The sequence below is a fragment of the Mytilus californianus genome, unplaced genomic scaffold (assembly GCF_021869535.1).
Source record: "Mytilus californianus isolate M0D057914Y unplaced genomic scaffold, xbMytCali1.0.p SCAF_4, whole genome shotgun sequence".
Taxonomy (NCBI): Eukaryota; Metazoa; Mollusca; class Bivalvia; order Mytilida; family Mytilidae; genus Mytilus; species Mytilus californianus.
Window position 1 is genome coordinate 91,876,649 of NW_026262690.1, and position 25,167 is coordinate 91,901,815.

The 25,167-nt window shown below is 32.4% G+C and overlaps 1 protein-coding gene and 1 long non-coding RNA gene across 3 annotated transcripts in view; both read left to right on the plus strand.

Annotated features, from left to right (window-relative positions):
• LOC127738894 (fibrinogen-like protein A) overlaps positions 1–25,167 on the plus strand; it is a 53,368-nt gene that overhangs the window by 7,271 nt on the left and 20,930 nt on the right. The gene's annotated exons all lie outside the window — the stretch shown is intronic.
• On the plus strand, positions 494–18,652 carry LOC127738900 (uncharacterized). Its single transcript, XR_008000211.1, has 4 exons — positions 494–536; positions 3,964–4,060; positions 13,568–13,732; positions 18,631–18,652. It is a non-coding gene; the product is annotated as an uncharacterized LOC127738900 (long non-coding RNA).

The window sequence follows — 25,167 nt, forward strand, 5'->3', positions numbered from 1 at the left end:
GATTCGATCAAAGAAAAACTTGACAAAATACTGGGTATTGTTAGTGATATAAAATGTAAGTAGAAAATTTGGCATTTTGTAAAAAGGAGAACTTTTCATCATAAAAAGGACGCGTACGATCCAAAAAGTAGCTTCAGCTATTCATAAAATGATATGTTGTTGAAATAAAGACTGTAATCACCAAATTCAAATTAATCTATCACTGTGGAAATACCAATGAATTATTGTAAATCCTGAATCAAAAAAATAAAATATCGCCTGTTTTGAAAAATGTGTGAATTTCTTCAAGTAAATCCATTTCCACGAAAAAGGTAATCGAAATTCTGACAAAAATGTTGCACATAAAGAATTCTGTTAGAAAGAGTTCAAAGGTATAAAATTAATTCTAAATGTCTATATGTTTTATCAAGACAATAGCCATGGAATTTTGCAAAAAGAATGTAAAGATATCACAAACAGAGTCCCTGTATTAGAAACAGTTTACCCTTGATGGTTACAGAAATGTGTCTGTGCAATGTGAGGAAGGAGGATGGACTGTAAGTATATTAGAATGGCTTGTAGGTGTAAAAGAAAAATCGTTTGAAACCATGTTGCTACTTTTTCCTTTTTCTATTCATTGTTGTCATTATTGCTTTATTTCATTATTGATATTAGTAGTTTAAGTAGTAGTAATGGTGGTAATAGAGATTCACAATAACTGTATGACACCGACCGGACTCCGAATACAAACAAGAATAAAACTGGAAAAATACGGGGCTATCTCAAAATTCTAAAGCATTATAGGCTTCTATACATAAATGCCTCCTAGGTGTTCCCATGACTTTTTTTTTGTAGTATTTAAGATCACTAAATACATGTTCAACGGAAACTAGATATTTTGTTATAAGTCTTTGAGTTTTATGTTTTACTAACTGAAGTATAACTTTATGCTCCTCCGACGATAGTAGAGGGGCATTAGGTTTTTCGGTCTGTGTGTCCGTTCGTTCGTTCGTCCGTCCGTTCATCCGTCCGTCCGTCCGTCTGTCCCGCTTCAGGTTAAAGTTTTTGGTCAAGGAAGTTTTTGATGAAGTTGAAGTCCAATCAACTTGAAACTTAGTACACATGTTTCCTATGATATGATCTTTGTAATTTTAATGCCAAATTAAAGTTTTTACCCCAATTTCACGGTCCACTGAACATAGAAAATGATAGTTCGAGTGGGACATCCGTGTACTATGGACACATTCTTGGGTTGTTTTTTTTTATCTCAAGCGTATTTCGACCACTACCCCCTATCACAAACACACTCATGTGGCCTGTTAATTGTCAATCTCATTAACTTGTTGGATTATCGTTATTTTATTTTTTTTATTCCACTTGCAGTTCTAAAATCCAACCTGTCTTCCCTGGAGGACCAAGTTTGTCACATAGCTTTGTTAGGTTTATTAAGAATAGTATTTTTAAATCTATATTCAACTAGTTGAAAGTTAGCTTTATAGCATGATTATTTGAACTGCCTCTATGTAGTTAATGATTTAAATGCACGATTTTTTGGATATTCCTATTTCCTAATTTAGGAGAACAACTGATGTCGACAATAAACTATAAGCCTGTAGAAATATCAGTAAGGGCAGATGATTTGTTCATTGGATGTCTCCATAGTGTCCCGAATACTTTTTAGCGCTTCAATTCGCAAATTCGTTTGTATGGAGTCATTATATTATATAGGATATCGATTTGAATAAATTTTGTCTGCTAACAAAAAAAATGTCATCGGAAAATCCTATTCCTTACCTATTATAGTTGCATTAGCAAAACATGTTAGGTCTGGTTCTGGTGTCCTAGGAAACCATATTGATTATAGCATGTATCACATAAAGGGATGACAACAATTAAAATAAAGACGAGAAACGAGACGAAGTCGTCTCTAATCTTTCCAATGACGAGAGTGAAGATGACGACGCAGCAGCAGACGACGACTCTGTCAATCCACATTCGCCACCGGAGGTTAACTATACTCTCTCCTAAACCAACGCTAGCACCAAAAGAGGCTGCAAACATGGATGCAGTGACATAAGTGTTGCCATCACATAGAAAACAAAAGTTGATTCGACAATAAGATTGATTGCTTGATTGATTGATGTTTGCTCAACGTCCAGTGGGAAATATTTCATGCATGTTCAGACAATAACAAATAAATACAATAAATACAATAAGTAGGTCCTGTAATAGAGACTGTCCCGGATGAATGGAGGGGGAATTTTGACTGGCACTGGAAAATGAGGTTATATGGATAGGAAAAGGAATTTTGCCTTCCAACAGGCCACCTACGGACACCTCAAAGAGTTGTTGTAATGTTTCTTAACATGTAGAGAGCGCGGCACTCTCCCTGTCACCCTTAGGTAATCAACAAGTAGAACAAAAAATAGATAGAATTCACAAATTCACCAATAAAAAAAATCAAAACCAATGAGAGCACTTGGTGTTTCTAGCTCAGATTACAAATAAAAAATTATATAAAACCAATTACAGAATTTATATGTTTTACCTCCTCATGACATTCTGCTACGGTCTCTCTATTTGTTTAGTCAGTGTATGTATCGTTGTAGGTATAAGTTTTCGTGTAGACAACTTTTCGAAATTATTTTATAGTAGTGGTAGTAGTAGTATTTATTTGTTTCATTATTTCTTTTCTTGTTGTGAAGGTGAAAATTATTTACGCTATTATACAGTATGTATTAAATATTTTGTTATCATCATTAGTATTGTTTTTCACAAGTAGATTCGGCGAACTTAAACCATGAACTTTGAATCCATTTAGATGGCCAACATTAAGACACCTCGTGTGAAACTAATGTATCACTTTTATTACTTTTGTTACCGTGTAGACCCCAAATACTCATAAAACTGTAAAGGTTATTATCTAACTGATATATAATTTTTCAACTCAAGCTAACATTAAGGTTCAGATTATTATAAAAAAAAGAGTTCAGGAAGACATTGATGCCCATATATACAGACCAATTACAGCAAAAATCTGGCCAAACTATTATCATGGGTCGCAATTGAAAAAATGTATGACTCGATTGCCAAATTAAGGAATTATTATTAGCTATCGAAATAAATGAGTGGTTAAACAAATTTGTATTGGTTGCCGACCGCCATCTCGATTGTTAATGTAATAAGTTCTGCGCTGACAAATCGATGTCATAAGTAGGAGTTATACGATCGGAAAGCATAGTGTATTTAAACACATGTGGTCATTTTTATTCTTCTAGTCTTATACTGAATATTTGTCTCTTTGGTAATCATATCACAGCCTTTTTTCATACTATATTAAACTGCACATTAAGACCGAACGTGACAGCGTAATTATATTTCCAGCACTAAAACTGAGCCTCTTTGTGAGTACAAAACTGCATGCAAAAATGCAAACTTGTATTCACCAATATTTAATAAAACACACCAATATCATGCTGAATACAGCATAGTGATTAATAAGTGACTTAAGCAGGTAGACAAAGTTAACGGAGCAAAATTCTTAAAAATTACTGGTATAATTGTATCAGTCATATATATTCTATATTCTAAGATTCTAAGTAGCATATACTTTGGTTAATTCTGTGTGTTATGAATCCTTGAAAAGTATAGATTAAATTGACTATAACTTACTCATTATAGATTTAAAGTGTGGGTTCCTGAGCCTAAGTCTACCTCCTTAACATTACAATCACGTGGTCTGTTTCATTTTTTTGTTATACTAGAATGTTAACATTTTATACTTGGTATATGAAGTATACTGAAATTCATAAGCTAATTTTCAAAAATTATTTTTAAATTCATTAGTTCTATTTCAGAAACTGTATTCAAATTCATTAGCTACATTTCAGAAATAATATTCAAAATCATTAGCTACATTGACAACAGAAACACAATCGAATTGGTTCATATGGGCAATACGGTATTTCTATTTTTATGTGTTAGGTTATTCAAAAACGGTATGATGGTAGTGTTGAATTCCACAGAAATTGGAATGATTATGAAAACGGATTTGGAAACATACATGAGGAGTTTTGGTTAGGTAAGACAAATATGATCTTAATATATCAATTTCATTTTTTTTCTGATTTAGATTAAAATGTTCGTAATACAGCGTTTTACCAGTAAATGCACATCCTTGTTTTAAAGAACTTGTAAGCCAGTCATAACATTTTAATGCAGGCTGTAAAACATAATACACAGAGTTCATCATATTCTGAAAAAATTCTGTGTATCAAACATATTGTGTTCTTTCATTCCTTTAGTTTGTGGATAATACTGACCTTTAGTTAAAATATTCGTGATAACATTTCGGTCATCAGCTTCATGGAACACACATATTTTTAATATTTATAAAAAAAGAATGCTGTCGTTTATATGTGCTTCGACAAGTTAAACATTCATTAAATAAAGGCAACAGTAGTATATCGCTGTTCAATAGTCATAAATCGATTAAGCGAAAACAAACCGGGTTACAAACTAAAACGGAGAAAAAACAGAAATTCACTTATACGTATTTACTATGCTTTTATTGGAGTATGGTGATGTTGTTTGGGGCAATTGCTCTCAGCACGAGTCCTAGCTTCTTGAAAAATATTCAAAGAGAAGCTGCTAGAATTATTACCGGACTACGTCGTAATTCCTCAAGACAAAAACTGTATATTGAATTAGGATTAGAAACTCTGGAGAATAGACGAAATAAACATTAGCTTCAACTGTTTTATAAAATATTAAATGGGATGACCCCTGCATACTTATATGAGTTAGTCCAGCCATATTTTCCCAGACAAGCCCCTTATACTTTGAGGAATGAAAATAATACATTTCATCCCCCACTTTCTAGAACTAGCTTTTACTTATATAGTTTCATATTTTCCATCATAACACTTTGGAATGGTTTTTCTCTAAGTATACAAAAAACCCCAAGTTTATGTATATTTAGGGTGGACTAGACAAATTTTATAGGACTGATGAAATATTTGAACCTTTCAACTATGGGATAAGGAAACATAATATTAGTTAGTCATTGCTGACTTAGAAACAATGCTTGCAACTTAAAAATCTCATTTGTTTGATTAATTCTTATCAGAGAACACTATTTGTTCAAACTGTAATAATCCTGTTGAGGATAACCAGCTTTTTTTTATTTGCCCTAAGAACAATGATATAAGACAGATCTTACTTGATTCCATTTATTCAATTATTGATAATGTTGACATAAATTTTGATATATTACTTTTTGTAAACAGATTATTTTCGTACGATATTAATATTAATATATTTAAATCTGTTCAGAAGTATATCAGTGACACTAACCGTATTGTTTGAAATTTATTTTTGAAATTTTGTTTTATTTAGTGTTTATGTTTCTTTTCGTTTCTTTTTGGTTTTTTTTTCAACATTGATTCATTTGATAAGCTTAGTGTCTCTTCCAAACCTTATATATATATATATATATATATACAAGTCTAAATTGAAAACAACGTTCAAATCTATGATTGCGTTGGATAAAAACCGCAATTTTTATACGTGTGCATGCAAAACAAATTTCTTGTTAGAGGGGTCTAAATACAGCACAAACAACATTTTCCAAAAGACCAAAAGAGTGAAAAAGTATATTTTAACAAAACGCATTTGACTAACAGGTCGAACAACAAATGTTCTTAAACCCTGCTGACTGCCATTGGCGATTGCCAAATAAACGGATCACCGATGTAATAAATGGATCTTAAATATAAATTTAATACTAAACAGAAAACAATAAACTTGCGGAAAAGATGTTATACCGCAAACAAAAGGTGCAAAGGTTTTTGTACACCATATCCGGATTTCGACAATTAATGTCTCTTCAGTGATGTTAGGAATCGAAACGGTATTTGGAAAGCCATACAATTTACCTCAATTTAGGATAGACTCTTGAATTTTAAGGAGTCAAAATAGGATGAACGGATCATATAAACCCGAAGGCAAATATAATACAAGCCCAAACGAAAAAATATAAACAAGTCTAAATTGAAAACAACGTTCAAACCTATGATTGCGTTGGATAAAAACCGCAATTTTTATACGTGTGCATGCAAAACAAATATCTTGTTAGAGGGGTCTAAATACAGCACAAACAACATTTTCCCAAAGACCAAAAGAGTGGAAAAGTATATTTTAACAAAACGCATTTGACTAACAGGTCGAACAACAAATGTTCTTAAACCCTGCTGACTGCCATTGGCGATTGCCAAATAAACGGATCACCGATGTAATAAATGGATCTTAAATATAAATTTAATACTAAACAGAAAACAATAAACTTGCGGAAAAGATTTTATACCGCAAACAAAAGGTGCAAAGGTTTTTGTACACCATATCCGGATTTCGACAATTAATGTCTCTTCAGTGATGTTAGGAATCGAAACGGTATTTGGAAAGCCATACAATTTACCTCAATTTAGGATAGACTCTTGAATTTTAAGGAGTCAAAATAGGATGAACGGATCATATAAACCCGAAGGCAAATATAATACAAGCCCAAACGAAAAAATATAAACAAGTCTAAATTGAAAACAACGTTCAAACCTTTGATTGCGTTGGATAAAAACCGCAATTTTTATACGTGTGCATGCAAAACAAATTTCTTGTTAGAGGGGTCTAAATACAGCACAAACAACATTTTCAAAAAGACCAAAAGAGTGGAAAAGTATATTTTAACAAAACGCATTTGACTAACAGGTCGAACAACAAATGTTCTTAAACCCTGCTGACTGCCATTGGCGATTCCCAAATAAACGGATCACCGATGTAATAAATGGATCTTAAATATAAATTTAATACTAAACAGAAAACAATAAACTTGCGGAAAAGATGTTATACCGCAAACAAAAGGTGCAAAGGTTTTTGTACACCATATCCGGATTTCGACAATTAATGTCTCTTCAGTGATGTTAGGAATCGAAACGGTATTTGGAAAGCCATACTATTTACCTCAATTGAGAATAGACTCTTGAATTTTAAGGAGTCAAAATAGAATGAACGGATCATATAAACCCGAAGGCAAATATAATACAAGCCCAAACGCAAAAATATAAACAAGTCTAAATTGAAAACAACGTTCAAACCTATGATTGCGTTGGATAAAAACTGCAATTTTTATACGTGTGCATGCAAAACAAATTTCTTGTTAGAGGGGTCTAAATACAGCACAAACAACATTTTCCAAAAGACCAAAAGAGTGAAAAAGTATATTTTAACAAAACGCATTTGACTAACAGGTCGAACAACAAATGTTCTTAAACCCTGCTGACTGCCATTGGCGATTGCCAAATAAACGGATCACCGATGTAATAAATGGATCTTAAATATAAATTTAATACTGAACAGAAAACAATAAACTTGCGGAAAAGATGTAATATCGCAAACAAAAGGTGCAAAGGTTTTTGTAAACCATATCCGGATTTTGACAATTAATGTCTCTTCAGTGATGTTAGGAATCGAAACGGTATTTGGAAAGCCATACAATTTACCCCAATTTAGGATAGACTCTTGAATTTTAAGGAGTCAAAATAGGATGAACGGATCATATAAACCCGAAGGCAAATATAATACAAGCCCAAACGAAAAAATATAAACAAGTCTAAATTGAAAACAACGTTCAAACCTATGATTGCGTTGGATAAAAACCGCAATTTTTATACGTGTGCATGCAAAACAAATTTCTTGTTAGAGGGGTCTAAATACAGCACAAACAACATTTTCCAAAAGACCAAAAGAGTGAAAAAGTATATTTTAACAAAACGCATTTGACTAACAGGTCGAACAACAAATGTTCTTAAACCCTGCTGACTGCCATTGGCGATTGCCAAATAAACGGATCACCGATGTAATAAATGGATCTTAAATATAAATTTAATACTAAACAGAAAACAATAAACTTGCGGAAAAGATGTTATACCGCAAACAAAAGGTGCAAAGGTTTTTGTACACCATATCCGGATTTCGACAATTAATGTCTCTTCAGTGATGTTAGGAATCGAAACGGTATTTGGAAAGCCATACAATTTACCTCAATTTAGGATAGACTCTTGAATTTTAAGGAGTCAAAATAGGATGAACGGATCATATAAACCCGAAGGCAAATATAATACAAGCCCAAACGAAAAAATATAAACAAGTCTAAATTGAAAACAACGTTCAAACCTATGATTGCGTTGGATAAAAACTGCAATTTTTATACGTGTGCATGCAAAACAAATTTCTTGTTAGAGGGGTCTAAATACAGCACAAACAACATTTTCCAAAAGACCAAAAGAGTGAAAAAGTATATTTTAACAAAACGCATTTGACTAACAGGTCGAACAACAAATGTTCTTAAACCCTGCTGACTGCCATTGGCGATTGCCAAATAAACGGATCACCGATGTAATAAATGGATCTTAAATATAAATTTAATACTAAACAGAAAACAATAAACTTGCGGAAAAGATGTTATACCGCAAACAAAAGGTGCAAAGGTTTTTGTACACCATATCCGGATTTCGACAATTAATGTCTCTTCAGTGATGTTAGGAATCGAAACGGTATTTGGAAAGCCATACAATTTACCTCAATTTAGGATAGACTCTTGAATTTTAAGGAGTCAAAATAGGATGAACGGATCATATAAACCCGAAGGCAAATATAATACAAGCCCAAACGAAAAAATATATACAAGTCTAAATTGAAAACAACGTTCAAACCTATGATTGCGTTGATTAAAAACCGCAATTTTTATACGTGTGCATGCAAAACAAATTTCTTGTTAGAGGGGTCTAAATACAGCACAAACAACATTTTCAAAAAGACCAAAAGAGTGAAAAAGTATATTTTAACAAAACGCATTTGACTAACAGGTCGAACAACAAATGTTCTTAAACCCTGCTGACTGCCATTGGCGATTGCCAAATAAACGGATCACCGATGTAATAAATGGATCTTAAATATAAATTTAATACTAAACAGAAAACAATAAACTTGCGGAAAAGATGTAATATCGCAAACAAAAGGTGCAAAGGTTTTTGTAAACCATATCCGGATTTTGACAATTAATGTCTCTTCAGTGATGTTAGGAATCGAAACGGTATTTGGAAAGCCATACAATTTACCTCAATTTAGGATAGACTCTTGAATTTTAAGGAGTCAAAATAGGATGAACGGATCATATAAACCCGAAGGCAAATATAATACAAGCCCAAACGAAAAAATATATACAAGTCTAAATTGAAAACAACGTTCAAACCTATGATTGAGTTGGATAAAAACCGCAATTTTTATACGTGTGCATGCAAAACAAATTTCTTGTTAGAGGGGTCTAAATACAGCACAAACAACATTTTCCAAAAGACCAAAGGAGTGAAAAAGTATATTTTAACAAAACGCATTTGACTAACAGGTCGAACAACAAATGTTCTTAAACCCTGCTGACTGCCATTGGCGATTGCCAAATAAACGGATCACCGATGTAATAAATGGATCTTAAATATATATTTAATACTAAACAGAAAACAATAAACTTGCGGAAAAGATGTAATATCGCAAACAAAAGGTGCAAAGGTTTTTGTAAACCATATCCGGATTTTGACAATTAATGTCTCTTCAGTGATGTTAGGAATCGAAACGGTATTTGGAAAGCCATACAATTTACCTCAATTTAGGATAGACTCTTGAATTTTAAGGAGTCAAAATAGGATGAACGGATCATATAAACCCGAAGGCAAATATAATACAAGCCCAAACGAAAAAATATAAACAAGTCTAAATTGAAAACAACGTTCAAACCTATGATTGCATTGGATAAAAACCGCAATTTTTATACGTGTGCATGCAAAACAAATTTCTTGTTAGAGGGGTCTAAATACAGCACAAACAACATTTTCCAAAAGACCAAAAGAGTGGAAAAGTATATTTTAACAAAACGCATTTGACTAACAGGTCGAACAACAAATGTTCTTAAACCCTGCTGACTGCCATTGGCGATTGCCAAATAAACGGATCACCGATGTAATAAATGGATCTTAAATATAAATTTAATACTAAACAGAAAACAATAAACTTGCGGAAAAGATGTTATACCGCAAACAAAAGGTGCAAAGGATTTTGTACACCATATCCGGATTTCGACAATTAATGTCTCTTCAGTGATGTTAGGAATCGAAACGGTATTTGGAAAGCCATACAATTTACCTCAATTTAGGATGGACTCTTGAATTTTAAGGAGTCAAAATAGGATGAACGGATCATATAAACCCGAAGGCAAATATAATACAAGCCCAAACGAAAAAATATAAACAAGTCTAAATTGAAAACAACGTTCAAACCTATGATTGCGTTGGATAAAAACCGCAATTTTTATACGTGTGCATGCAAAACAAATTTCTTGTTAGAGGGGTCTAAATACAGCAAAAACAACATTTTCCAAAAGACCAAAAGAGTGAAAAAGTATATTTTAACAAAACGCATTTGACTAACAGGTAGAACAACAAATGTTCTTAAACCCTGCTGACTGCCATTGGCGATTGCCAAATAAACGGATCACCGATGTAATAAATGGATCTTAAATATAAATTTAATACTAAACAGAAAACAATAAACTTGCGGAAAAGATGTTATACCGCAAACAAAAGGTGCAAAGGTTTTTGTACACCATATCCGGATTTCGACAATTAATGTCTCTTCAGTGATGTTAGGAATCGAAACGGTATTTGGAAAGCCATACAATTTACCTCAATTTAGGATAGGCTCTTGAATTTTAAAGAGTCAAAATAGGATGAACGGATCATATAAACCCGAAGGCAAATATAATACAAGCCCAAACGAAAAAATATAAACAAGTCTAAATTGAAAACAACGTTCAAACCTATGATTGCGTTGGATAAAAACCGCAATTTTTATACGTGTGCATGCAAAACATATTTCTTGTTAGAGGGGTCTAAATACAGCACAAACAACATTTTCCAAAAGACCAAAAGAGTGAAAAAGTATATTTTAACAAAACGCATTTGACTAACAGGTCGAACAACAAATGTTCTTAAACCCTGCTGACTGCCATTGGCGATTGCCAAATAAACGGATCACCGAGGTAATAAATGGATCTTAAATATAAATTTAATACTAAACAGAAAACAATAAACTTGCGGAAAAGATGTTATACCGCAAACAAAAGGTGCAAAGGTTTTTGTACACCATATCCGGATTTCGACAATTAATGTCTCTTCAGTGATGTTAGGAATCGAAACGGTATTTGGAAAGCCATACAATTTACCTCAATTTAGGATAGACTCTTGAATTTTAAGGAGTCAAAATAGGATGAACGGATCATATAAACCCGAAGGCAAATATAATACAAGCCCAAACGAAAAAATATAAACAAGTCTAAATTGAAAACAACGTTCAAACCTATGATTGCGTTGGATAAAAACCGCAATTTTTATACGTGTGCATGCAAAACAAATTTCTTGTTAGAGGGGTCTAAATACAGCACAAACAACATTTTCCAAAAGACCAAAGGAGTGAAAAAGTATATTTTAACAAAACGCATTTGACTAACAGGTCGAACAACAAATGTTCTTAAACCCTGCTGACTGCCATTGGCGATTGCCAAATAAACGGATCACCGATGTAATAAATGGATCTTAAATATAAATTTAATACTAAACAGAAAACAATAAACTTGCGGAAAAGATGTTATACCGCAAACGAAAGGTGCAAAGGTTTTTGTACACCATATCCGGATTTCGACAATTAATGTCTCTTCAGTGATGTTAGGAATCGAAACGGTATTTGGAAAGCCATACTATTTACCTCAATTTAGGATAGACTCTTGAATTTTAAGGAGTCAAAACAGGATGAACGGATCATATAAACCCGAAGGCAAATATAATACAAGCCCAAACGAAAAAATATAAACAAGTCTAAATTGAAAACAACGTTCAAACCTATGATTGCGTTGGATAAAAACCGCAATTTTTATACGTGTGCATGCAAAACAAATTTCTTGTTAGAGGGGTCTAAATACAGCACAAACAACATTTTCCAAAAGACCAAAGGAGTGAAAAAGTATATTTTAACAAAACGCATTTGACTAACAGGTCGAACAACAAATGTTCTTAAACCCTGCTGACTGCCTTTGGCGATTGCCAAATAAACAGATCACCGATGTAATAAATGGATCTTAAATATATATTTAATACTAAACAGAAAACAATAAACTTGCGGAAAAGATGTTATACCGCAAACAAAAGGTGCAAAGGTTTTTGTAAACCATATCCGGATTTTGACAATTAATATCTCTTCAGTGATGTTAGGAATCGAAACGGTATTTGGAAAGCCATACAATTTACCTCAATTTAGGATAGACTCTTGAATTTTAAGGAGTCAAAATAGGATGAACGGATCATATAAACCCGAAGGCAAATATAATACAAGCCCAAACGAAAAAATATAAACAAGTCTAAATTGAAAACAACGTTCAAACCTATGATTGCGTTGGATAAAAACCGTAATTTTTATACGTGTGCATGCAAAACAAATTTCTTGTTAGAGGGGTCTAAATACAGCACAAACAACATTTTCCAAAAGACCAAAAGAGTGAAAAAGTATATTTTAACAAAACGCATTTGACTAACAGGTCGAACAACAAATGTTCTTAAACCCTGCTGACTGCCATTGGCGATTGCCAAATAAACGGATCACCGATGTAATAAATGGATCTTAAATATAAATTTAATACTAAACAGAAAACAATAAACTTGCGGAAAAGATGTTATACCGCAAACAAAAGGTGCAAAGGTTTTTGTACACCATATCCGGATTTCGACAATTAATGTCTCTTCAGTGATGTTAGGAATCGAAACGGTATTTGGAAAGCCATACAATTTACCTCAATTTAGGATAGACTCTTGAATTTTAAGGAGTCAAAATAGGATGAACGGATCATATAAACCCGAAGGCAAATATAATACAAGCCCAAACGAAAAAATATAAACAAGTCTAAATTGAAAACAACGTTCAAACCTATGATTGCGTTGGATAAAAACCGCAATTTTTATACGTGTGCATGCAAAACAAATTTCTTGTTAGAGGGGTCTAAATACAGCACAAACAACATTTTCCAAAAGACCAAAAGAGTGAAAAAGTATATTTTAACAAAACGCATTTGACTAACAGGATATATATATATATCTCATGACTTATAAAGGATATTTACATGTCTCAAGGTACTTGAATAAAAGATGATTAATTGCCTACATACTTAAATATACTATACATTTAGTAATTAACACATTAAATATATATTTGCTTGTGTGTCCTCATCAGTAGGATGCATTTTCCACTATATTAAACTACTTTAAATACAGTTGATAATATTTGATTTATACCTTGTACATGTAACTTGGAGAGAGCTTTTGTAGGCTGTGCCTGTTGCTCAATCCTTTTCATATCTTAATGAATAAAATATGTTTAAAAGCCAAAAATATTTGTGATGTGTTTGATTGTCTTCATCAATATACACACATACATTTAGGCAACAAGAATATAGCGCAACTGACATCAGAGGGAAATCATGAACTTAGGATCGATGTGGAGGACTGGGATGGAAACAAGCGTTATGCAGTTTATAGAAGCTTCTCAATAGGCGACGCATCTACAAAATACCGATTAAGTATCAGTGATTTCTCAGGAAACGCAGGTAAATATTATAAAATAGTTTGGGGCGGAAAAGAGGTAGTGCCATTGTCTTCTTCGTCCATGAAAAAGATGCATATGTTGACATTTCAATCTTTTCGTTCGGTCAATGTTGATAGAACGTTAATTTACATGAACGATGGTTTGCTAACTTGGTCCCAGGGTTAGATAAAGAAACTTATTTTCACAGTTTATGGCCAAACTCAGAAAAGAAACATCTAAATTCCATTTTATCGGTAAATTTAATGACAGTTAACATTACAAGGGTAACTTCCTGCAACATGATTAGAGAATTCTTGATTATTGAAAGCAAAAATATAATCATGTAATGGTAAATGTCATTTAATTTACCGTTCAAATGGAATTTAAGAAGTGAACATGTATCTTTCCTGAGCTTGGCCATTAACTACCTGTATGATTCATAACAAAACAGGAACAAATCTGCTATTAAAGGGGCACAGTTGGTGCCCATAAGAACAGCTATTACATGGAAACGTACATGTATGTTGTTAACGACAAACTTTACTGTCTAAATCACCTCATCACAATTCCAGTTAGTATCTATATAGAATAAGTTAACAGCGTAAACAGATGAATTGTAGAACACTTGCTGGAAACCGTAACAAACGGCTTTTTGTGTCGGTTAGGTAGCCAATTCATAGTAGGGACTTCAAACGTTTAGAAGCTAAGCTAAGTTGTATTCGTGACATGCTTGTTTGCTATATGACTCTCTGAAGAGTGCACGGCCTTGAATACTTCATATTAACCTTCTTAAGAAATTCCAGGTAGTATTTATGTCATACAACTACCACGTTGTTGGCTACTTTGTCGGCCAAGACAAACACAAAACGTTTTGTGAGTTCATGCGTTTGTTTAATCATAGAAATGGGCGTATTACTAAACTTTTTATTAATTTCTTAATTATTTTCGAAATAATATCTACAATATTCAGACATTTATTCAAATAAGAATCAAGTGACTGTTTGTCAGACCTCTACCGCTTACACAAGTCTTAGAAATAGACGAAAGAGCATCTTTAATGATCTGATGACACTTTTTTTCCAATTAATCTTCGATGGAGGATAATATTTTTGGTCCCTTTATAGAAAGTGTATAACCTCTCGATGTTGAACGATGTTTGAGTTACTTGTAACTACATCTCCATATAGGGATCTTATTTTAACTTCGATGTTTCACAGGCTCATTTTGAAGGAGGAGGATTTTCTATACAGACGTCTGATGTATCTGACGTATAATTAGAAATTAAACTTCGATGTTCTTTATTATAAAGTATTCTTAGCTCTACGTTATCAAAATGTGGAGGTATAAAGCTTTCAACAGTAGAGTCATTTAAATACTAGATAAGTTTTTAAAATCTATATCAAAATAAAACGACATTGTTTCACACTCATTATGAATATTATGTAATTAACTAATTGTATTATGATATAGTTTGCATAATAATTGATGTCTACCATTGTTTTATAATATTTATAAGAGATCAACAAAAGTTAAATTAGTACGATGTTTAAATCGTTTAAAGCGATTGAAACGTTTGTAATGATTATGGCGTCATATATCTAGAATAGTCATGATATCAATAAAGGAAATTTTAGATTTAATTCCTTGTCCCATGATATTGTAATTTAGACCGAGGGATATGATGTTTTTCGTCGTTTAATCCAAGATAGTTTGCAAAATTTTGGGGAATCTTTAAATTGTTTATGTGATTGTCCTGGTTGTTTCAAGATGGTTTCGAGTGGTCGGAATTTTAGAAATTTGATTGTGTTTTGTTTCCTCAATGCTGCTTAATCAAATTTTTTAATGTATAAGTCAGCGAACACGGTATAAATATTTTTGTTTTCGTTTGAAAAAATCACGTCCTGTTTTACCTACATATTGAATACCATATTTGTGTTAAGTTCGTGTTATATAATAATCAAAGCGACAGCGCTGCAAAGGCAATTGCCGCCATTTAATTTTGTGTGACTACTAGTTAACATCCTCATGTAAAAGAATTACAACCGACAGGAGACTACATTTAGCATATTCAGAAGAAAAGAAACTATCCACAATTGATTTACACAACTTGAGAATCATAGGGAGAAGTGAATTCTCTTTTTGAAACTGATAAAGAGAAGTGGTGAAACTTTATAGAGAAGTGCTTGTTCGCTCGGTGATATAATGTTTGGTTTTATCTTGCCTTTGTATCCTATTTTTTTTGTACTGCTCAAATCCAATGTTAAGTAATGTCTAACAGTTACACAATTTCATTATTCCATATGTCAGGAACTACTCAGCTTGTGCTATTATTCCCTTTATTTAATACACAAAGAGGGTCTAGTTTTATAAATAATTGAATCATTACTTAAATTCATAGTTAAATATTAAAATATATGCTTGAATACGGCACAAATAAATGTTGGAAAGAAGGACTTTTTATATGACGAGAGCCATTACTTTGACTCAATAAGTTAATTGCTTCTGTCTTTTCAAAATCATGTTAATTTGAATCATAAATTAGAACGATAATCTAATCTGGCCATTTTATTGCTGAACTTCTAGCACTATGACGTCATAAACATATAAAGCTTAACACATGTTGTGTCCCTGAAATATTTGACAACAACTATTTCTTAATAAGAAAACATCTGCATCCTTAGTGGATGGTTAATTAGTGACTTCTAATCATTACATCTTTGTAAAGGTGTTCTCTTGACGATAACAAAAATATAACATTTGTTTAATCTGGATTGACTTTGTAAGCATTTATATTCAAAAGGTGTTTTTTTTAATTATTGATTAGATTATTGTTAAATTTCCTTAATTAGTGCATGTACTAAATAGGTATTTATTATGCTTTATAATTCCTGCGTATATAATATTGTACATAGTTCATGAAAGTGCATTTTTAACAAAGCACGCCATTCTATCTCAATATTTATATAGTACTGCTTCCCTTATGTATCCGAGGTTACGTCAATATTAACATAGAATAATTTTATCTTTTAATGGTCATAGGAAACATGAGTACTTCCAGTAGAATGTTTTAAATGAGTGGCGAAAGATATGAAAGGGACATTCAAGCTTATAAGTAGAAAATAAACTGACAACGCCATGGCTTAAAAAAGAAAAAGACAAACAGACAAACAGACAAACAAAAACACACAAAACACAACATAGAAAACTAAAGACTGAGAAACACGAACTCCACCAAAAATTGGGGGTGATCTCAGGTGCTCCGGAAGGGTAAACAGATCCTGCTCCACATGTGGCACCCGTGTGGATTTATATTTAAATAATGCAGGAGTGTTGCAATTATCTAAAATGCATAATTAATACCTTGGTAAAAAACAAGATACTGTTATGTCGTATGTTTTGTAACTTCTAAAGTGCTGATTTTCAACATAGGTTTGAGTATGCATTACACAGTATGTGAAATAATGTTTTGAACTAACAATTTTAGAAATTTTTTATTCTATGACTTAAAGTAATGATTTAGAAATGTGCACTTATAATTAATGATAAGGACTTTCTACTGAAGAAATTGGCATAAATCTCAAAGCACTTATGACAAATCTAACTTTGAATCAATGAAACCCTCTTAACAACATTCTGCACAATTAAATATATATTTTTAATTTCGGAAAGAAATATTTGATAGATTATTGAATACTTTGGCCATCAATTCTATTGTATTATCTTTTAGAAATCCAAAGGCATGTTTTAGTAAATAAATCAACCGGATACATTTTCAATACTTCTTGAAAAATAATTAGTTCGTAAACAAAGAGAATTCGTCATATGTAAATGAAATTTCTCAAATGCAGTTACAAGTTCGGAGGATATTTTTTAAGATAACTGTTAAGGTATGAAATTTTAAGTGCTTAACATTCTACTCTCAAATTGATACATTTTCACTGCTAATTATATGAACAAACGAGTTGCTATTAAACATGTGGTTTTTTTTTTGGTTTTTTTTTTTTTATATAAGGTCGACGGGGATCTGAATGATCGGACTCGATATTTATTCAAATTGGCAAATTGAATGCAGAAATGTAATCTATTTGTGAGACCTTTCAATGAAATGAAGATGTTTTTACGATTTTATCTAGATCTGATTGTACATGTAACATCTTTTTTGACGAAAACAAAACTGTGCGCATCGATTCAAAATTTCAAACCTTTAAGATACCAGGAGGATTACTTGGTTAGTTAAGTAATACAAAAGAATGTACATCAAATTTACATATATATTGAAGAAAGGCTAGGTAACCAATACTTCTAATTATGTTTTTCAAAATAGCACGATATCAACTACACTTTGGCAAAGTATGAAAAAACTTATTATCGTTTCATTTTTAAACCCCCCAGTCGCCCCTTCTTCGCACATCCTTCAATCTATAATAATTGCAAAAATGTTAATTTTGTCTGTAAACACTTCTACGGACAACATTAAAGATTCTGATAATTCAATTACAGATAGTCAGTCCTTAGGGTTCTCCATACATAATAAACACATAAAATGTTGAACTTATTTATAGATTATATTCTTACAGTTTTGGCCAAGTGGTCTAAGTAGTTCTACTACTGTAATCACTAGCCAGTCAACACTGAGGTTGTGAGTTCGAACCCCGCTCGTGCGGGTGCACTCGACTCCAATCTTAATTGACTAGGATTGTCAGTTTTCCTATCGAAGGTCGGTGGTTTTCTCCGGGCACTCCGGCTTCCTCCAACTTCCTCCACCAATAAAAACTGGCCGCCACGAAATAGCCCAAAAGTGGCGCTTAAAAGTGGCGTTAAAACACCAACAATCAATCAATCAATCTTACAGTTTTATATGACTGTAAAAAACGGTTGATCGTTAAAAGAAGCTAATCAAGTATATATTTTTTTATTCAGGTGACGGAATGAGCTATTATAGGTTGCAATTCTGTAAATACTGACAATGCAATTTCCCATAGGAACTCCCTTTGCGGCTAAAAATGTGACACTTTTACTATGAAGTTTCGTGAAAAATAATATCCCAGAACGGAAAGTTTATATGCACTACTATTTTATTCAAAGGTCAAAATATAGGGCTGTGCGGCATATTTTCAACATTTATATGCCCTGAACTTCTAAGAGTTTAAACTTATACTAAAATTCTATACTACCCTTACCTCCATTTTTGGACCTTCTAAGAATTAAAATTTAGCCGCTACCATGATTTTCAATACTGGTTACATTCCCAAGTGATGTCTCTATGAGATGAAACACAGAGATCATCAATGGGAACCAGTACGTTAACAAATTAACATACCTATGAATATTAAATATCTCCCCAAAAGAGGCGTGGTTTGAGAAACAGCTGTATTTACAAAGTGCAACCTATACACACATTTATTCAAATAGAAAACTCTCTAAAAACACTTTTTCTCACAACAATACTTATTTATCAGAATTATAGCCTTAAAGAAATCACTGCATATACTCTAAGTTTCCTTTTATAGTAGATTTTATACCCCTACCCCTGTTTCAATTTTTTAAAGATTTTGAAAACAAGACTCTAATTATTGCCAGCTTACCCTATGTGCATGTTATCTCACATGAACTGTCCAAAACCTGTTTGAAACTATTCTGATAACAAATTGAAAGCATTTTAGAATACTATAAATGTATTGTTTAGTAGTTAAGCATTCCAACATTCAAGATTATACAAAGTATCCAATCCTGCCTGTGTTTCCAGTCCACATCTTACTGTATGCCTATTTGTCAATGAAAGTTCACAATTTCTGCATCAAATGGTCAGTTTAAAATTCTTGTCACAACAGTATCAGCCCTAACCATATATCTAACATAAGTTAGTTAATATATGAACTAGAAGTGTTTAAACAAAGCCATATTTGCAAAAGTTGTATTTATGAAGATATCAGTCTGGTGCATAAATTCACTAAAAGTTTGATTGAAATGACTGCTTACATCTGATTTTTGCATAACTTCCTAGCACAGTTATTGTTTACTTCACAAAAGACCTTTAAAATAAAAAAATCACAGCATTTACAAGTTAAATTATCTGTTTTATGACTCAGGGGTAGGCATTTTTCTCTGTTTTTTGCCCCTGGGGCCTCACATTTCCTAATTGTTTTCCCTGTTTCTAGCAATGTGGAATATTTACTACATATTTAGGATAGAACACACTATTGTTAGTTTTATTGAGGTCTTTTTGTAATTCTAGCTTGAACTTTTTTATGACGCAGTCACAAAAAAGCACATTTAGGCGTTACGGCTTACTTTTGGGTTATCGACAGGACAAAAACACCCCACCAAAAATATTTACGAAGGATCAATGAGTTGCAATTACTGTGAAGAGTAAATATAAGCACTTCTAAACAATTTAAATTACAAATAGGCATATATTATTAATTTATTTTGAATTCAGGGCTTTAAGTAAACCATGCACACTGTAAACTGTGAATTTATGCTGAGTCATCATAGTTAAGGCCCAGGATTTTCTCAATCTTCATGAAATATTTATAAAACTTCATATTTGAGTTAAATTCTTTAAAATCTCTGAGATAAACCAGATTTTGTGAAATTCTGTAGGTTCTATTTTTTAACCCTATATAGGTTGCAATTCTGTAAATACTGACAATGCAATTTCCCATAGGAACTCCCTTTGCGGCTTAAAATGTGACACTTTTACTATGAAGTTTCGTGAAAAATAATATCCCAGAACGGAAAGTTTATATGCACTACTATTTTATTCAAAGGTCAAAATATAGGGCTGTGCGGCATATTTTCAACATTTATATGCCCTGAACTTCTAAGAGTTTAAACTTATACTAACATTTTATACTACCCTTACCTCCATTTTTGGACCTTCTAAGAATTAAAATTTAGCCGCTACCATGATTTTCAATACTGGTTACATTCCCAAGTGATGTCTCTATGAGATGAAACACAGAGATCATCAATGGGAACCAGTACGTTAACAAATTAACGTACCTATGAATATTAAATATCTCCCCAAAAGAGGCGTGGTTTGAGAAACAGCTGTATTTACAAAGTGCAACCTATAATGGGATACAATTCTCAACCTATGATCAAGATAGCGACAAAAATGGTCTAAACTGTGCTGCTTACATACGATTTAAAGGTGGATGGTGGTTCAATAGCTGTTGGAAGTTAGAAACTGGCGCGATGCTGAATGGGCATTACACCCATAGACATAATACTAACCAGGGTATTATTTATCGCACGCTTGGAAAATTTTTCAGAAAAAATCAACTATGAAGATTCGGAAAGTGTAATTACAAGTATAGCTATCAATAAAACAGAATATTTTTTTTTCTATTAATCATTATTTTCATAATATTGGTAATACGTGTAATATTAGGTAGTTGGTAAAAATATAACAATTTATAAATTCCGTGCGGCCGAAAAAAGCTTTTCGGTGTTTACCTGCATCAGGATCGCTCAAACCCAAACATTTGAAAGTCAAGGATGTATAAATACATAGAAACGTTAGGAGCTATGTGACCACAAATGACATACAAAGAACAGCATAATAAATGAAAGGTCATCTTTGCCTGAAAGAGATACTTGGTTGAAAAACTGTAAATTTGCAACAAGACACATCACATATGACTGAACGCAATAGATACATCAGGTATTATTTTTAGAAAATTGTAAGTAAGTTTGGTAAGGAAAAATATTGGAATAGCGACCTTTGTGTCGGTTAGTTAATTGGATCGTGTTGTTTCCCATTTATATTGGATACCCACTATGTCCCTAATCTTGCTGTTTTGTTTCCTTATATTCGTGGAAACAGGTGTTCTACTGCTAATTCTAGTGAAGAATGAAACAAGGTTAGCATTATTTTTTAACTCAAATTTCAGCTATAAAATGGATGATTTTTCATTGAATAAATGAAAGTTTGGACTTTTATTAAGATAGCATATATGTCCTGTTGAAATAAAGGATGCCAAAGATAAAGTAAATCCGTTTTGAATTTTCCTTGGAGTTCGGTACTTTTTGTTATTTTACCTTTTAACTTCAAAAAAAGTTTTTTTTTCTAGAATAAGACATTGATGGTTAGATGAGATCTTAACATTACAAGAAATTTAATTTTAATTTTCCAATGGTGAACTTTCAATATATAGAGAAGCAACTAATATTTGTCATTTTTATTTTCGGCTAGTGTTGTCTGCTTATATTGGACTTTTGATTTTTGAATGTCCTCGTAGAATCTTCTTTCTCTGTTTTGTTTTGTTTTATGATAAAGCATTTATTTTATACAGGCTTAGAACTGCAAGATTTAGCCTAGCATTTCTAGCCTTGTTCGAGTCGATTACAACTAAAGATATGTTTTGATACAATGTGCGGTCATTCTTTTTATCATAACTCCTAAAATTTGCAAAATGAAATATTAACAGTTGAAAAATCAGACAACATAATCCTTTAATCTGCATTCTATACTAGAAAAAAGTAAAATAAAAAAAAAAAAAAAAACTACAAGGAAAATTCTAAACTGAAATTCTCTTGACAAATGGCAAAATCAAAAGCTCCATTACTTCAAACGAATGGAAAACAACTGTCATATTCCTGACTTGGTACAGGCATTTCCTAATGTAGAGAATGGTGGATTAAACCTGGATTTATAGCTAGCTAAATCACTCACTTGTATGACAGTCGCATAAAATTTCATTATATTGACAACAATGTGTGAACAAAACAAACAGAGATAAAAGGTAAAAATGTCAAACAAAGGGGAACAGCAGTCAACATTGTGTTATAATCTTAATCACTATAAAAACAAACAACTATGTCAACAAAGACAGAATATATGTTATTGACTCTTTTAAACCAACGTTATTGCGGTAAAAGCATTTTGAACACGAAATAGCAAAGTTGCAGTATTTATTTTTTAAGAATTGAATGCATCTTTTAGTAACTTATTTTGGGTGTGAAAGCGTTGACCAAAGCACATTTTGTACGAAGCGCGAAAGTACTTCTTACTTAAAACAACATATGCGCACAATGAATATAAAAAAGATGTGGTATGATTGCGAATGAGACAACTCTCCACAAGAGACCAAATGACACAGAAATTAACAACTATAGGTCACCATACGGCCTTCAACAATGAGCAAAGCCCATACCGCATAGTCTGCTATAAAAGGCCCCGAAATGACAAATGTAAAAAAAATTCAAACGAGAAAACTAACGACCTAATTTATGTACAAAATAATAAACGAAAATCGAATATGTTACACAGCAACAAATGACAACAACTGAATTACAGGCTCCTGACTTGGGACAGGCACATACGGAATGTGGCGGGGTTAAACTAGTTTGTCGGCGCCAAACCCTTCCCCTAACCTGAGACAGTGGTGTAACAGTACAACATAAGAACAAACTATTAAAATCAGTTGGAAAAGGCTTAACTCGTCAGATGGATACAAATAGAAATACATCTAACAAAAACACAGAGTGGACGTGGACGGGTACTTGTATATCCACACAATAGAAAGACACTACGTACAGATCTGAGAGTACTCGCAGTTACTGACAGCTAGTTCAAAGCCAATAACATTTAATGAAAAAAATCATGCATCTATGACTAAAATATCAATCAGTACACATGCAACATCCATTGGATTTAGTGTAAAGACGTCATAAACAGTCAGAGAAAAACACGACCTTGTGCAATGAAAAGATACAGGTATCATCGGCAGATTGTAGAGTCATGAATGCGCATGTGTATATAAAAATGATATTTAGTTTGATTTTTATTAACTGATAACAAAATCAATATTAATACCAATAAAAACAATATTCATAAATCTAATTAAGTGTTGAATTGGTAACCTTTTAGAATAAGTGTATTTAAAGGATAGATAAGTGTACCCGGATCGTTTCCAAATTTCTGGGCTCGGTAAAAAACATCTCCATAAAAATGAGGATGTGCAATCCCGTTTGAAATAAGTTTTCTACTGGTACAACCAAATTTCAAAACCAAATCTTTATATTTATGGAAGAATTTAGTAAAGGCTAAAAGACACAACAGACACGGGCATAGCGAACGAGTTGTGGAATATAAACACCGTAAGATGGTGCCAAAGGAACATCACCATCCAAAAAAGGAAAATTAACAATACGGAACGAAAAATCGTCCCTTTTGTCGTAAATTTTAGTGTGGAGTTTCCCGTTTAAAGCTGAAATATCTAAATCTAGGAAAGGACCGTTATTACCGTTTACCTTTGATTTATTTAAAGTAAGTTCCTTTGGGTAAATTTCGGCAGTATATTAAGAAAATTCTTGATTATTTAACGAAAAAATATCATCAAGATAACGATAAGTGTTGTTGAATTAATCAATTAAATGCAATTGAGACGGGTCTTTTCTGAGTTTGGTCATAAACTGTAATTCATAACAGTACACATTACAAGAACAAGTCTGCTATTAAAGGGGCTCAATTGGTGCCCATAGGAATACCTACAACCTGTCGATAAACTTTATTGCCGAAACGTACATAAATATTATCAAGGAGAAAATTAACAGCTTCAATCATCTCATCACACCTCAAGTAAGCATATCTAGCATAGTTATCTCTCTCATTAGAGAAGAAGGCTTTAAATGAGTTGCAGCAAATATATTTGCATTCAGATTTACCAAACGACCGTTTAATTAAATAGGAACACTTTTGTTTGTAAAGGTTGTGTGGAAGTGTAGTGTAAAGAGTTAAAAAGCACGTAATTTATCTAAAACATCCAAAGAGTTTTTTACATTCCAAAATTAGTTATTTCCACTATTTTCATATATTTTATTACAAAAGTTGAAGATAAGTTCTTTGATAGCACTGAAAGATTAATTGTAGAACATTTACTAGAGGCCGAGATGAAACGATATTCTACTGGTTTTTTGTGTTTACTATATGACTCTCTGTGGAGCGCACAGACTTGAATGTAAAAGAATTTGAAATTTCATTCTTAAGAACGTCCGTGTAGTATTTACGGCATACCACCACCACACTGTTGGCTGCTTTGTCGGCCGGTACATACACAAACCGCTTTGAAAGTACTTGAAGTTTGTTTCTTATTCTAGAAATAGGCGTATTATGTACTCTTTTATTTATTTCTGAATTATTTTCAAAATGTGATACTCGAATATCCACAACATTCATACATTTATTTGAATAAGTATGTCTAGAAAGAATTAAATTTAAATCGTGCTCTTGCTTTCCATTAAAAATATTCAGGTAAATACTTTGTCTTTTTCATTGACAATATTGAACTTGCTTTATCATCTTGCAAAACCTCATATTTTTTATTTCGCATTTATTAATACTTTTAAACCGATGGACTAAAATGCAAGAAAAATAGCTGCATATTCATCAACTATTAAAATCAATTATTATCACTAGAACAGGTTTCAAATGTTGAGTTGATTTAATAG